The 14,661-nt window shown below is 44.8% G+C and overlaps 1 pseudogene; it reads right to left on the bottom strand.

Annotated features, from left to right (window-relative positions):
- Nucleotides 1-13,553: 13,553 nt before the first annotated feature.
- LOC126096099 (5S ribosomal RNA) lies at nucleotides 13,554-13,670 on the bottom strand (annotated as a pseudogene).
- Nucleotides 13,671-14,661: the final 991 nt, after the last annotated feature.

Raw genomic sequence — 14,661 nt, 5'->3', positions numbered from 1 at the left:
TTGGACGAGTCGTGGGTTAATATGTGTGTCACAAGTTGGCAAAGGGGTGAACAGGTTGTACAGTACAAGGAACGACGAAAGCACGGATAGGCAAGAGTGGCAGGATAATTGTCCTCCACGTTGGCTCTGTTCGTTGTTTCATTCCAAACTGTTCATTGCTGTTCCGTTTCAGGAAGCAGGGAGACTATCATGAGGAAATGAATGCTAAAGTTTTCATGGAGTGGTTTTCTGATGTTCTGCTCCAGAATATTCCTCCAAATACGACAATAGTAATGCACAATGCGCCATATCATTATGTTGTGACAGATAAAGCTTCGACAGTGCAATGGAGGAAAGCAGATATTTTGCTCTGGGTGCAAAGAAATAATCCATCGTATAAAGTTGAACTTGACATGAATAAGGCAGAATTAATAGAACATGTAGCACTTTAAAGGTAATCAGGCTTCCTCCATATGACGCTCATTAAAATCCCATTGAGAATATATGGATGCAGGATAAAAGATAGTGTGGCAAAAAACGAGAAGTTCACGCTCATTGAGAATGAAACGCTAACAAAGGAATTTCATAAAAATTGTGTTGTATTCACTAGGTGTGGCTCTGTAACTGTTCCTGATGATGTGTGTTGTGTTCGTTGAGATGACACTGACGCAAAACCTGAATCTGATGTGTCTGTTACCAGTTGTTATAATATTTCACACGACTGTGGGGACTTTCGTAAGCTTTCGCTAGACTGTGGCGACTTTTCGCCGACAGACTCAACTTCACAATTTTCGTACTCATTATTCATCGTTTGTTCTGTTTCTCTGTTTCATAGTTGTTCCCTAAATTGATTAATAGCTGTGAATCCACCCAATTTCCTGCATTCTCATGTAATCTATTGGTATTTGCTAAACGCTCAAGGCGGTTTATCTCATCCTGCACCGATTCGTCATTTTGCAAACACCATCTGGTGTTTTGTACTACGACGAACGTTCATATTGTTTTCTGTTGTATCAAATATGACGAGACACTAATTTTTCGAAAAACAAAATTACTACAATGCCCGAAGAAGCAAAATTGTACAAGCGTGCACGCAAATACTCAACAATGAAAGAAATCCTCACAAAACCTGTACTATCATGCCAACATTTTATGTAATAAAGTAATTAACAATCTCCACACGACACAAAATTTCACATATTGGACTCAAACTTTTAAATAGTTTGCCTGAAAAAGAAGTACAACATTAGCAAAACTAGCGCAGCAGTATTTTTTGCTTTCGAGACATCCAACGCTATCTGACTACGTATGGACAACTAATTATCCTGGCAGAAAGGTCGATATATGTAAATTGCACTCTATATCCGTTCCTGTCCGAAATCTAGTCCAACTTTAGCTCCCACTCTATAAAAGTCTACCTATTACCGAAATTATGTATTCACAAACTATTATACAACTTACACTAGTTTGAACTGAACTGTAATTGAGCTGAATGCAGATTGACTTTGCATTAAATGCGCAATGGAAGTAAAATGTTGGGCTAATCAAAATTTTCGCTTACCTCGCGGCTTGACAACATTGTTGCAGATGTCTAGAAAGCACAACAGCGAAAAGCAAGCAGGCAACGGCTAAGCTAGATTTATATTTCTAAATACATATTCTGACTGTTACATGCGGTAATGCATAAACATAAACGGTGGGGTTGGGAGAATAACTATTCTTATGAAATACTACGCCAAGACAACGAGTTTACAATGAAAGATATATTCAAAATGACTGAGTAATACTTCGCGTGATCTTTACACAGAACACTGCTCTAAACAATACTATGCTTAACAAAATCAACACTGATTTCAAAAGGGTACAATGGATGATGATGGCATTGAAACAGAGGATGACAAGCGTAAAGCTGTAATACTAAACACCTTTTTCCAAAGCTGTTTCACAGAGGAAGACCGCACTGCAGTTTGTAACGCCGGAAATGCATATCCTCCTATTTCCACTATTGTACTATAAATTTGTTTTCCTTATTTTTGTTACCTGAATATATGACATTTCTGTGTCTTTACATATTGTAATTGTTTTACTATTTGTATATATATATTTATGCATTTATGTCGATGTATAATTGGTTTGTTTCGTAAATATTATTTGTATTTTTAAGCTGGCTCTTGCCTAGGGAAAACTGCTATCGAACGATTACATTGATAGTCGTGTGAAGAATAAGAGTGTGTAGGATCTTTGGTAGTGTTAACTCTGTCGCTTGGAGCGCGGGCAGAGGGAGACTGGCTGGAGTAGCGAGTGGAGCAGATGTGTTGTGTGAAGCTCCCGCGAGTTGCCGCGCTTTCGGGGTTTGGCAGCATGTAATTGCGCTCGACTTGCGATGATAGTTTATGACATGGTGTCGCGGACGGGAAGCATTAGCTGGCGCACATCAAGAGCCCGTTTCGTCAGGTGACCGTGTCGAGAAGAAGGCGCGCCAACATCCAGCTTCTGCAACAGCGACGGCCGACAATGATTGACTGTCGCCACCTCCTCGATCGACGGCTTCAAACCTTCAATCAACCAACAAGGAAGACTGGAAGCACGTAAAGTTTTAGAACTGTATGACAGACCTCAGCTTTTAAAATTGTTCCATTTCTCTCGCAAAATTACAGCAACTTAGCATGAACCTTTGTTGCTCATTGTCCCAATTGCATTACCAAGCAGGGTCCCTTCCTTTTCCGGAATGAACCTGAGTGTCGTTGAAATTCAAACGCCAGCATCATTCCACTTCACTACTTTAATTTCAAAGTTCAGTTAAAGTATTCATAGCTGGCTACAATATTCAGATTACACAAGCACAAAATAAGAGTGCGAGTTTTGTTACCGTATTTTAGCTTACCTGTGACTGCAGCTCAGCTTGGTACGTACTAAATTTTACTATTGTTAATTGTTCAGAATCATTTAATTCAAGTTCAAAGTTAAATCTCTTATTTCTAAATTGCGTAGATTCAAGTAGCTTTTGAAAAGATTGTTGAGGTACTCCAAGACTAACCGTATTTTAGTGAATTTCGATGTGCTTCAGAAAGAAAGCTCACTATTAACTTCAGTCACTAAATTAACTTTCGATTTTCCGGTTTTATTAATTCTTTTGCTAAATTAAGTCAGAGTGTAGCGAAATTTATTACTTCTGAAAAACTTTCAGTTTTCACACTACACGTGTCAACCTTCAGTTGCCACGCTTCTAGTGCTAATTATATGTGTAATAACCTTTCTTTTTCAGTTACTATAGTAATTGTCCTTAGGAGTGGCGACCGTAATTTCCCCCAAATCTCAAATATCAAATTAGCGCCAATTAATTGTTAACGTAATGACTGCACATTTACTTTATTTATCAACTTTACCCCTTTTCAAAATTAATTTCCACCAGTTTCATTTGCATTTTTCCTTTCATTTAGATGTAACCCTTTCCTCCGTCTTTACCGACAAATTAACCTCGGTGACGATTGCTTTTCCCAAATTTCCATTAGGTACACGCGGTTTAATTTTTCACTGTCATTAAGGTCGATAAGTGAGGGGGAGGTTACAAGTTCCTTCTCTAAATCCTCGCACAAACGAAAAAATGGCTGACATCGAAATAAGCGTCCAAGGAATAGAAAAGCAACTGGAATCACTCAACAGAGGAAAGTCCACTGGATCTGACGGGATACCAATTGAATTCTACACACAGTACGCGAAAGAACTTGCCCCCCTTCTAATAGCCGTGTATCGCAAGTCTCCAGAGGAACGCAAGGTTCCAAAGGATTGGAAAAGGGCACAGGTAGTCCCAGTCTTCAAGATGGGTCGTCGAGCAGATGCGCAAAACTATAGACCAATATCTATGACGTCGACCTTTTGTAGAATTTTTGAACGTGTTTTTTGCTCGTGTATCCCGTAATTTCTGGAAACCCCCGATTCTACTCTGCAGGATTCAACAGGTATTCCGGAAACAGCGATTGTGTCTGACCCAAGTCGCTTTATTTGTTCATGAGACCCAGAAAATATTAGATACAGGCTCCCAAGTAAATGCCATTTTCCTTGACTTCCGGAAGGCGTTCGATACAGTTCCGCACTGTCACCTGATATACAAAGTAAGAGCCTACGGAATATCAGACCAGTTGTGTGGCTGGGTTGAAGAGCTATTAGCAAACAGAACACAGCATGTTGTTCTCAATGGAGAGACGTCTACAGACGTTAAACTAACCTCTGGCGTGCCACAGGGGAGTGTTATGGGACCATTTATTTTCACAATATATACAAATGACCTAGTAGATAGTGTCGGAAGTTCCATGCGGCTTTTCACGGATGATGCTGTAGTATACAGAGAAGTTGCACCATTAGAAAAATTGCAGCGAAATGCAGCGGATAGGCACTTGGTACAGGGAGTGCCAATTGACCCTTAACATAGACAAATGTGATCTACTGCGAATACATAGAAAGAAAGAAACTTACTGTATGATTATATGATAGCGGAACTAACACTGGTAGCAGTTACTTCTGTAAAATATCAGGGAGTATGCGTGCGGAACGATTTGAAGTGTAATGATCATATAAAATTAATTGTTGGTAAGGCGGGTACCAGGTTGAGATTGATTGGGAGAGCCCTTAGAAAATGTAGTCCATCAACAAAGGAGGTGGCTTACAAAACGCTCGTTCGACCTATACTTGAGTATTGCTCATCAGTGTGGCATGCGTACCAGATCGGGTTGACAGAGGAGATAGAGAAGTTCCAAAGATGAGCGGCGCGTTTCGTCACACGGGTATTTGGTAAGTGTGATAGCGTTACGGAGATGTTTAGCATACTCAAGTGGCAGACTCTGCAAGAGAGGCGCTGTGCATCGTGGTGTAGCTTGCTGTTCAGGTTACGAAAGGGTGCATTTCTGGATGAGGTGTCGAATATATTACTTCCCCCTACTTATACCTGAGGTGCACTCAGCCGCGTGATGCCAATTGAGGAGCTACTCGACCGAATTAAAGAAACCCATCGTAACGACTGGGAGAGCGGTGTGCTGACCACACGGCCTTCCTATCCGCATCCTCCTCTGAGGATGACACGGCGGTCGGATGGTCCCGATGTTCCACTTGTGCCCTGAAGACGGAGCGCTTACTTATACCTCCCGAGGAGATCACGAATGTAAAATTAGAGAAATTCGAGCGCGCACGGAGGCTTTCCGGCAGTCGTTCTTCCCACGAACCATACGCAACTGGAACAGGAAAGGGAGGTAAAGACAGTGGCACATAAAGTTCCCTCCGCCACACACCGTTGGGTGGCTTGCGGAGTATAAATGTAGATGTAGATGTAGATGTAACGGATAATTTATGTGAAAATCCAGAAGCTTAATCAATTAATATGCTTATCCATGATTCAGGGAAGCGGGGTGGTTTTTCTCTCAGCTCTGAACAAATTAACTATCTGATAGTAATCATTCCGATAAATTAGGTGCGAGGTGCTGCAGTCCTAACTCAAACTTCTTCTCATCAAAAACCATTACATTGTTTACAATTTATATTCGTTTTTCTGATTGTCCATGTCATGTTCATCCTTGTTGTCCTTCCGTTATCTAACAGTCCACATAACACTACTAAAAACGTCCGTAACCTACCACACTTCAAAAAAAAAAAAAGTATTGGACTGCGAAGAGGTAAAGACTGGGCCCCGACAAGACCAAAGATTATTTAGCAGTAACGTAACTTGCTCTGTGTCTGACGTGCACATCGACTCTGTCTGACACGCACATCAATGGCATACAAAAACCAAATCACATGACCACCTTACACAGTTATTCTTGGTCGGCCATGTAATGGCATCCGACGAAAATCTCCTGAGTGTCGAAACCGTCGCCAAGGAGAGGAATGACACTTTGTGGCGTCCAAGTATACCGAGACTTCGGTCCGTGTGTAGCCTGCTTTCAGGCGGCCGAGTATCCTATCCCACAAAACAGGGTAATATGAGGTCTCAGTGGCTGCACGTTGTCAGCTCCATGAAGAGACTACAATCTGCTCGCTATTAACAGACAAGCAAGTCTGAGACATGAGTTGTCTCGTGCACTGTTTCTGTTAACCTTTTGGTTACGCCGCTATTCACAGCACAGTGTACTCCTTTCCTATACCGAGTGTACAAGTAGAGTTCGTAAGCACATATTTACGGTGGTGCTCAGTGATTGCTCAACTTCTTTCTTTCCTTTTTTCGGGTTTTTGTGATTACGCTTAACATTTGGGAACTAGTGTACTATTATTCTTGTAACGCCTGCCAATTGGAAATCGGGAAGCATTTCCGTAAGGCTGTTGTCCCTAGTATATGAACTTGGACACCCAAAGCTGCCTTCCTTTCGATCGTATCTACTTTCTCCGCTGATCTAACCTAAAAAATATTCCAGAAAAATGGAACTGGTCGATGGTGAAAGTGAGTTTCTTATTATTTGAATTACTTCAACAAGTCTGATATCTGCCATGAACAACTTTGTACAGTCATTCTACTTCGAATACAACTAGACTCATACGCTCTAACTACAACCGGATGCTTACACGTAATACGTGTGCGTTACATTTGTTTATGTGGAGGGTCAAGTGTAAGTTCCACCACCTACGTCAAATCCATGCAGGTCTTCGTGAATTTCGGGCTTCCTTACAGCAGAGAGCGTAAATATTTCTATCTTGAGCTGCGACGGCCTTGCAACATTTAAATGGGACAAGCAGAAAGTAACTTCCACGTCTGATGATTTATCGTCGTCAGAATGACATAGTGCTATCTATTTGCTAGAGACCCATGCATTCCGTAACAAAGCTCTTTAGTATTCCTTAAACTTATGTTTCATTCACTAAACTGTTCAGCGGGACTGTGCCAATCACCTTCCAGAAGTCGGGGAACATGACTCCGTACTTGTGGTGTCACTGCCAGACACCACACTTGCTAGGTGGCAGCCTTTAAATCGGCCGCGGTCCGTTAGTATACGTCGGATCTGCGTGTCGCCACTATCAGTGATTGCAGACCGAGCGCCGCCACACGGCAGGTCTAGAGAGACTTCCTAGCACTCGCCCCAGTTGTACAACCTACTTTGCTAGCGATGGTTCACTGACAAAATACGCTCTCATTTGCCAAGACGATAGTTAGCATAGCCTTCAGCTACATCATTTGCTACGGCCTAGCAAGGCGCCATGTTCAGTTACTATTGATATTGCGAATAATGTACAGTCAAGAGCGACGTTCACCATTTATGGATTAAAGTTAAGTATTCCACCAGCTACGTCCGTTTTCTCTAAAGTCTAATTTCCTTGTCCTGTTCCAGACCTCACGCGAGCCTGCGTGAGCTATAACGCGTGCCTTTCAGCTTCCTCTAGTAACCCGGTGTTGGCTCTCCTGCCAACCCACAACATTAGCGACGAGGCCACACTGCGTTCTTAACTATACTGCCCTGATTTACTTGAGTAATGGCTTCGCCACCATCATCTCCAGATGTACTGTCCGAATTTTATCGCTTACAGAATCAGCAGACGCAGGTCTTACTGGATGGCCCTGGACAGCTCGTCCAGGGTCAACGTGCAGTGCAAAACGATGTGGCAGCCGCCGCTCCACCGCTAACGCAGCCACAACACGCAGTTGCACGAACTTTTCTTCCTTTTGATGCTGCACTGGAAAGCTGGACGCAGTGGTCACGCCAATTTGGATTCCATCTCGCCGCCTACAGAATTCAAGGTAACGAGCGGCAGCCTTTTTTGTTGTCCTCCGTAGGGGTGCACACGTACCGTGTAATAGTCAAATTATTTCCCCAACGTGATGTAGCAACTCTGTCCTACGACGAAATTTTTTCTGCATTAGATGCATATTTCAACGAATCAGTCAATGTAGTTGCTAAACGGTATACCTTCTTTCATACAAAACGTACGGCAGGTCAGAGTAATCGGAAGTGGGTTGCAACCTTGCAAGGCCTTACTAGGGATTGTGCTTTTGAGTGTCAATGTGGACTCCCTTATTCAGATACTATGGTACGTGATGCAATTGCACAGAACGTTTCTGATGTTCATATAAGGGAACAGATTTTGAAACTAGTCAATCCCTCCCTTCAACAAGTGATGGACATATTGGATCGGCAGGACACACTTGACTTTGCTCAGGAATCATTTGAAACTTCGCCACCCATGTGTCAGGTTAACCGGCCCGCTGGGCGAGCTGCACGGAACAGTAAACAGTCCTTGTGCCCGGCCGTGCGCCTGCCGCCAGGCTCTCGGCCACGTGTACCGCGCCGGCAAGCAAATGCAGTGCTAAAATCATGCCCACGGTGTGCTATAGACATTCGCATCAGAATTGCCCATCACGCCAAGCTATTTGCTTTTACCGTAATCAAAAAGGACATGTTCAAAGTGTTTGCCAGAAAAAGCTCAGATCGGAAGCTCAAAACCATTCCAGGCCCTTTGCTCCACCCCAGAATCGGAATCGAAACGAGGATACTCAGGCTCGCGAAACTTCGTCCATGGAAATTCATACAGTTCATGCCACTCTGCCCAGTGCCACTCTCTCTAACAGTGACTGTGTTCGTCCTACAAATAGTGTGCGTCGACATCGCAGGAACTCCAGTCAAGTCGCGAGTGATTTTGTACCAGTGTCAGTTCACGTTGCACGAGACAGTCGCTCTTGTCGTCGGCAGGGCAATAAACTTTTTGTGGACTTGGACATTAACGGCAAAGTGATACCATTCCAGCTCGATACCAGGGCTGCAGTTTCACTGATCAATCAAGACACTTACAAACTGCTAGGCACACCTCCGTTGTGTGCCGCAAATGTTAACTAGCTATTCAGCTCACAAGATCCCTGTGTTAGGCCAGTGCAGCCTTCTTGCAAAATACAAGGGACAAACAAAACTTGTGTCATTTTACGTCCTTCGTTCTTCTTCTGCAGTGAACTTGTTTGGTTTCGATCTATTTCAGTTGTTTAACTTGTCTATAGTAAATCAGGTCCTATCAGTGAACCAGAATGTGCTTTCAGACAGTGTTTCTCGTCTATATGAAGAATTTGCAGACATTTTTGCACCGGGCCTCGGTTGCGCTAAGAACTATAAAGCACATTTGGAACTGAAAGTAAACGCGGAACCGAAATTTCTCAGAGCGCGCAATTTTCCCCACGCATTGCGTGATGAGGTCGCAAAAACATTACACAATTTGGAATCACAAGGTGTAATTGAACGTGTGCAGGCTTCTCTCTAGGCATCACCCTTAGTAATTTTGCCAAATACCTTCCGGAAAATTGAGACTTTGTGTGGACTTCAAGGCAACAGTGAATCCACAACTAGTGACTGCAACTTTTCCTTTACCCCGCCCGGACGATCTTTTTGACAAACTGTTCCTGGGCAAATATTTTTCGAAGTTGGACCTAGCAGATGCGTACTTGCAAATACTGGTGGACTAAGAATCCCAGCGCGTTTTGGTGGTTAACACGCATCTTGGTTTGTATCGATTCAAACGACTGCCATTCGGGTGGGCATCCACTCCTGCATTGTTTCAGCAATATCTACAAACTGTTTGTGCATCGGTCCCTACTGCAGCGAACTATCTGGACGATATTGTGATCTACGGAAAGACGGAAGAAGAACATTTAGCCAATCTCAGAACATTATTTCAGGTCTTGCTTCAAAATGGTCTTCGCTTGGGGAAGGACAAATGTGTGTTTTTTGCTCGTGACTTACCCTACCTGGGACATGTACTCAATGCCTAAGGCATACATCCAAGTCCCGAGCACCTCCGTGCCATACAAGACTTGCCTTCGCCGCAGAATTTGAAGCAGCCACAGAGTGTGCTGGGAAAAATTAACTATTATCATCGCTATGTTCCACAGGCCTCTTCCATTTCAGCTCCGCTTCATCGCTTACGCCGTAAAGGTGTTCCGTTCGTCTGGACGACGGAATGCGAACGCGCGTTTCGCCAGTTGAAATCGGCGTTGCTTTCCAATACTTTCCTTACGTCATTCGATCCCCGGAAGCCCCTTTTGTTGATGGTGGATGCATCGGATTTCGGGATCGGTGCTGTGCTTGCGCACAAAGATGGTTCGCACGATCGCCCTATTGCCTTTGCGTCCAAATTTCTCTCGTCTGCGCAAAGAAATTATTTACAGATCGAGAAAGAAGCGTTGGCTCTCGTATTTGGTGTTTTCAAGTTTCATGATTTCTTGTATGGTCGTCACTTTACCATCATCACAGACCACAAAGCTTTGACATCGCTTTTTCATCCGACCAAGCCTGTACCTCCACGTACAGCGCTGAAATTCATTCGCTGGTCTATTTTCCTCTCGCAGTACCGCTACGATATCTTGTATCGGTCCACTGCTAAGCACGGAAACGCCAATGCGTTGTCCCGTTTGCCTGTTGCTGAGGATAGAGCATTCGATTCCTCCGAACTTGCTTGCATGTTCATTGATTCGGAAACCGATGACGTGGTCGAATCGTTTCCGATTGATTTTCGTCGTGTAGCTACAACCACAGCTGCCGACCCTGCCCTTGCTACCGTTCTGCGTTTTGTTGCTATGCAATGGCCCTTGTCAAAGTCACGGATCGGGGATCCGTTGGTTCGCCGATTTTTTGCTCACCAGGAGAGACTTTTTGTACGACGTGGTGTTTTGCTGTTGCGATCTGATAATGATCAATCCAGGGTCGTAGTCCCACGTTCGTTACAGTCCTCCGTGTTACAGCTTCTCCACCAAGGACATTGGGGTATAGTGGGAACGAAGCAACTTGCTCGTCAGCACTGTACCTGGTTCGGAATCGATGCTGCGATTGCAAATATGTCCTCTTCTTGCATGGTGTGTGCCGAACAACAATAAGCACCACCGCGAAAATTCTTTGCATGGCCAAAAGCCACTTCCCCTTGGCAACGCTTACACATCGATTTTGCTGGTCCATTCTGGAATGCTCGATGGCTGGTTGTGGTAGATTCATTGAGTAATTTTCCTTTTGTTGCCCGGATGTCTTCCACGACGTCATCTGCCACCATCCAAGCGTTATCCGCTATCTTTTGCATTGAAGGTCTTCCACAGACTATTGTTTCCGACAGTGGCCCACAATTCATGCCCGCAGACTTTCAATCATTCTGCAAGCCCAGTGGTATTCAACATCTGACGTCCGCGCCGTTTTCGCCACAGTCAAACGGTGCCGCTGAACGATTGGTCTGGACTTTCAAGTCACAGATGTTGAAGTTGAAAGAGTCGCATTCTCGGGAGGACGCGTTATTGCTCTTTCTGTCCTCGTATCGCTCTCAGCCCCGAGATGGTCGCTCGTCAGCTGAGTTGCTCCACGGTCGCCCTCATCGAACCTTGATGTCTTTGCTACATAAGCCGCATCAGGTTCCTGTTCAGCGGCAGACATCTGCTTTTGCCCCAGGCGACGTTGTCGAGGTTCACGGCGTTGGCTCGAAGGGCGCATTCTTCGCTGCCTCGGCCGCACTATGTATCAGGTTTTGGGGGCCTCTGGTGAGGTGCGTAGGCATTTCAATCAGCTGCGCCTCTGTCGTCACACGGGATCTGCCGCTCCCCGTCTGCTTTCAGCGACGGTGCCGTCCGGTCAGCACCCTGGGGACCCATCTACTGGCTCGCCTCAGCCCCAAGTATTACCGATGCTGCCTTCCATTTTGCCCCATGGCGACGAGCCGCCGCCGCCGCCGCCACCGCCGCCGCTGCCGCCTGTTCTCCTGCCGGCGACGCCCGCAGTGGACGCGTCGCTGCAACCGCCGGGCGCCTCCCTGGGTCACGCGCCACCGATCGCTTCCCGTGACCGGTTGTCCTCCGACTTAGAACTTTTGCCCGCTCCGGACCATATGTTGTCTTCGCCCGTCGGGTGCCCCGGCCCGATGGAAGTCGACCCTTCGGCCCCTACTGTCTCTCTACGGGCGCATACACCGCAGGTTGGCGTGCACCCTGGAGCAGGTTTTCAGGCGTTTCCTAGCTCCCAGCGGTCCGAATGGCAGGATGCGGGTGGCACAGCCTCGCCTGTTGTTAGGCTCCCCACCTCGTCGCATACGTCAACCTAGGGTCCTCCCCACGGCGGGCGGAAGCCTTATGCCACAACCATCCCCCGATTTGCGGGGGAGGAATGTGGTGTCACCGCCAGACACCACACTTGCTAGGCGGTAGCCTTTAAATCGGCCGCGGTCCGTTAGTATACGTCGGACCCGCGTGTCGCCACTATCAGTGATTGCAGACCGAGCGCCGCCACACGGCAGGTCTAAAGAGATTTCCTAGCACTCGCCCCAGTTGTACAACCGACTTAGCTAGCGATGGTTCACTGACAAAATACGCTCTCGTTTGCCGAGACGATAGTTAGCATAGCCTTCAGCTACGTCATTTGCTACGACCTAGCAAGGCGCCATGTTTAGTTACTATTGATATTGCGAGTATTGTACAGTCAAGAACGACGTTCACCGTTTATGGATTAAAGTTATTCCACCAGCTACGTCCGTTTTTTCTAAAGTCTAATTTCCTTGTCCTGTTCCAGACCTCACGCCAGCCTGCGTGAGCTAAAACGCGTGCCTTTCAGCTTCCTCTAGTAACCCGGTGTTGGCTCTCCTGCCAACCCAAAACAGTACTTACCTCCACTCATTACTTCCTTAAGCGTATCATTGACCTGTGGAATGACCATAGCTTTTCTAAACCACTGTCTGAGGAATCTGCGACGAATGAACTATCAGTCCTCTTACAGAAACGTGAACTGTAATCACTGCTATGCTTATGTAACATCTTCTCCACTCGTTCTGCTATGAAGAATGATATCCTAGTTATAGTGAGGATCAAAACCACTATAAAATCCAGTAACTGTGAAACTATAAGCCATGAATTCACAAAAGTTTTACAGTTTTTATAAAATACACTCCAAATAGTTAGGCTAAGTTGATAGCAAAGTAATATTAATCGTTTGAGAGGTGAAACACCCACCTCATTGGCACTGGACGTGTAGCAAGTTAAGTTCATTTTTATGAAGAGAGAGCAAAAAATGTAAATTTTATAAATAACGAGATGATTACCTCTACATGAATCCCCATAAAGTGCAATAACGTCCAGAAGTAAGTAAAAGACTCAGTATAGGATCATTGACGACTTTGGGAAGCTACAATGCTAGTTTTGGAACGTAAATGGCAGATCATATGATTACAAGTGCCAAATGAATAATACTATTGAATTAATATGTTTTGAAATAGAATTACATAATATATTTGTTTCAATGGCCACCTCCCACAGCCGTTGTTATAATCAATTAACACTGGTTTTCCCTCTTTTATTCATGTTTCATTTTTTTTATCTTTTTTACACGTCAAGATATGTAGGACCAAATTGAGGAGCAAATCTCTAAGGTCATGGAACATGTCAGTACATGAAATTACAACATAAAAGACATAACACTCCGTCTTCAGGCCACGAGTGGCCTACCGGGACCATCTGAGGAGGATGGGGATAGGCGAGGCGTGGGGTCAGCAGACTGCTCTCCCGGTCATTATGATGGTATTCTTGACCGAAGCCGCTACTATTCGGTCGAGTGGGTCCTCAATTGGCATGACGAGGCTGAGTGCACCCGGAAAAATGGCAACAGCGCATGGCAGCTGGATGGTCACCCATCCAAGTGCAGGCCACGCCCAACAGCGCTTAACTTCGGTGATCTCACGGGAACCGGTGTATTCACTGCGGCAAGGCAGTTGCCCATAAAAGTAATAACACATAAAAATAAAATGTTAGTGAAGCCGAAAACATGAAATCCATAAGTTTAAATAAAAGCTATCACCAAATTCAACAATAATCAGCTTAATTTTTCAAGGAACTCCTCGACAGAATAGAAGGAGTGACCCATGAGGAAACCCTTCAGTATCGATTTGAAAGCCCGTGGATTACTGCTAATATACATGAATTCAAGCGGTTGTTGTTGCTGTGGTCTTCAGTCCAGAGACTGGTTTGATGCAGCTCTCCATGCTACTCTATCCTGTGCAAGGTTCTTCATCTCCCAGTACCTACTGCAACCTACATCCTTCTGAATCTCTTTAGTGTATTCATCTCTAGGTCTCCCTCTACCATTTTTACCCTCCACGCTGCCCTCCAATACTAAATTAGTGATCCATTGATGCCTCAGAATATGCCCTACCAACAAGGTTTAATAGCTGAAATGGCTCTGAGCACTATGGGATTTAACATCTGAGGTCATCAGTTCCCTACAACTTAGAACTACTTAAACCTAACTAACCTAAGGACATCACACACATCCATGCCCGAGGCAGGATTCGAACCTGCGACCGTAGCGGTAGCGTGGTTAAAGATTGAAGCGCCTAGAACCGCTCGGCCACACCGACCGGCGCAGGTTTGATTTCTGCCAACTGAGTGAAAGCTGCGTATTCTTGGAAATAAGCTAACGTTGTTAAGAAGAAATTACAATAAGAGTAAGTATATTGGGAGGCCAATGTCAAAATACTCAGACTCGGGAACAGGGGTCGACAAGAGGTTCGAGAACTTACACCACTTATTGTCTGTACCACCCGTTTCTGAGCCAAAAATATCCTTTTAGAATGGGAAGAGTTACCCCAAAATATAATACTACTCGACATAAGCGAGAGAAAATAAACAAAGGAGACTAATTTTTTTGTTGAATGATCACTCACTTATGTCTATCTGAACACCTAGAAATTTGAACTATTCAGTTTCAT

The sequence above is a fragment of the Schistocerca cancellata genome, chromosome 8 (genome assembly GCF_023864275.1).
Source record: "Schistocerca cancellata isolate TAMUIC-IGC-003103 chromosome 8, iqSchCanc2.1, whole genome shotgun sequence".
NCBI lineage: Eukaryota > Metazoa > Arthropoda > Insecta > Orthoptera > Acrididae > Schistocerca > Schistocerca cancellata.
This window is presented reverse-complemented; position numbering and strand designations above follow the sequence as displayed.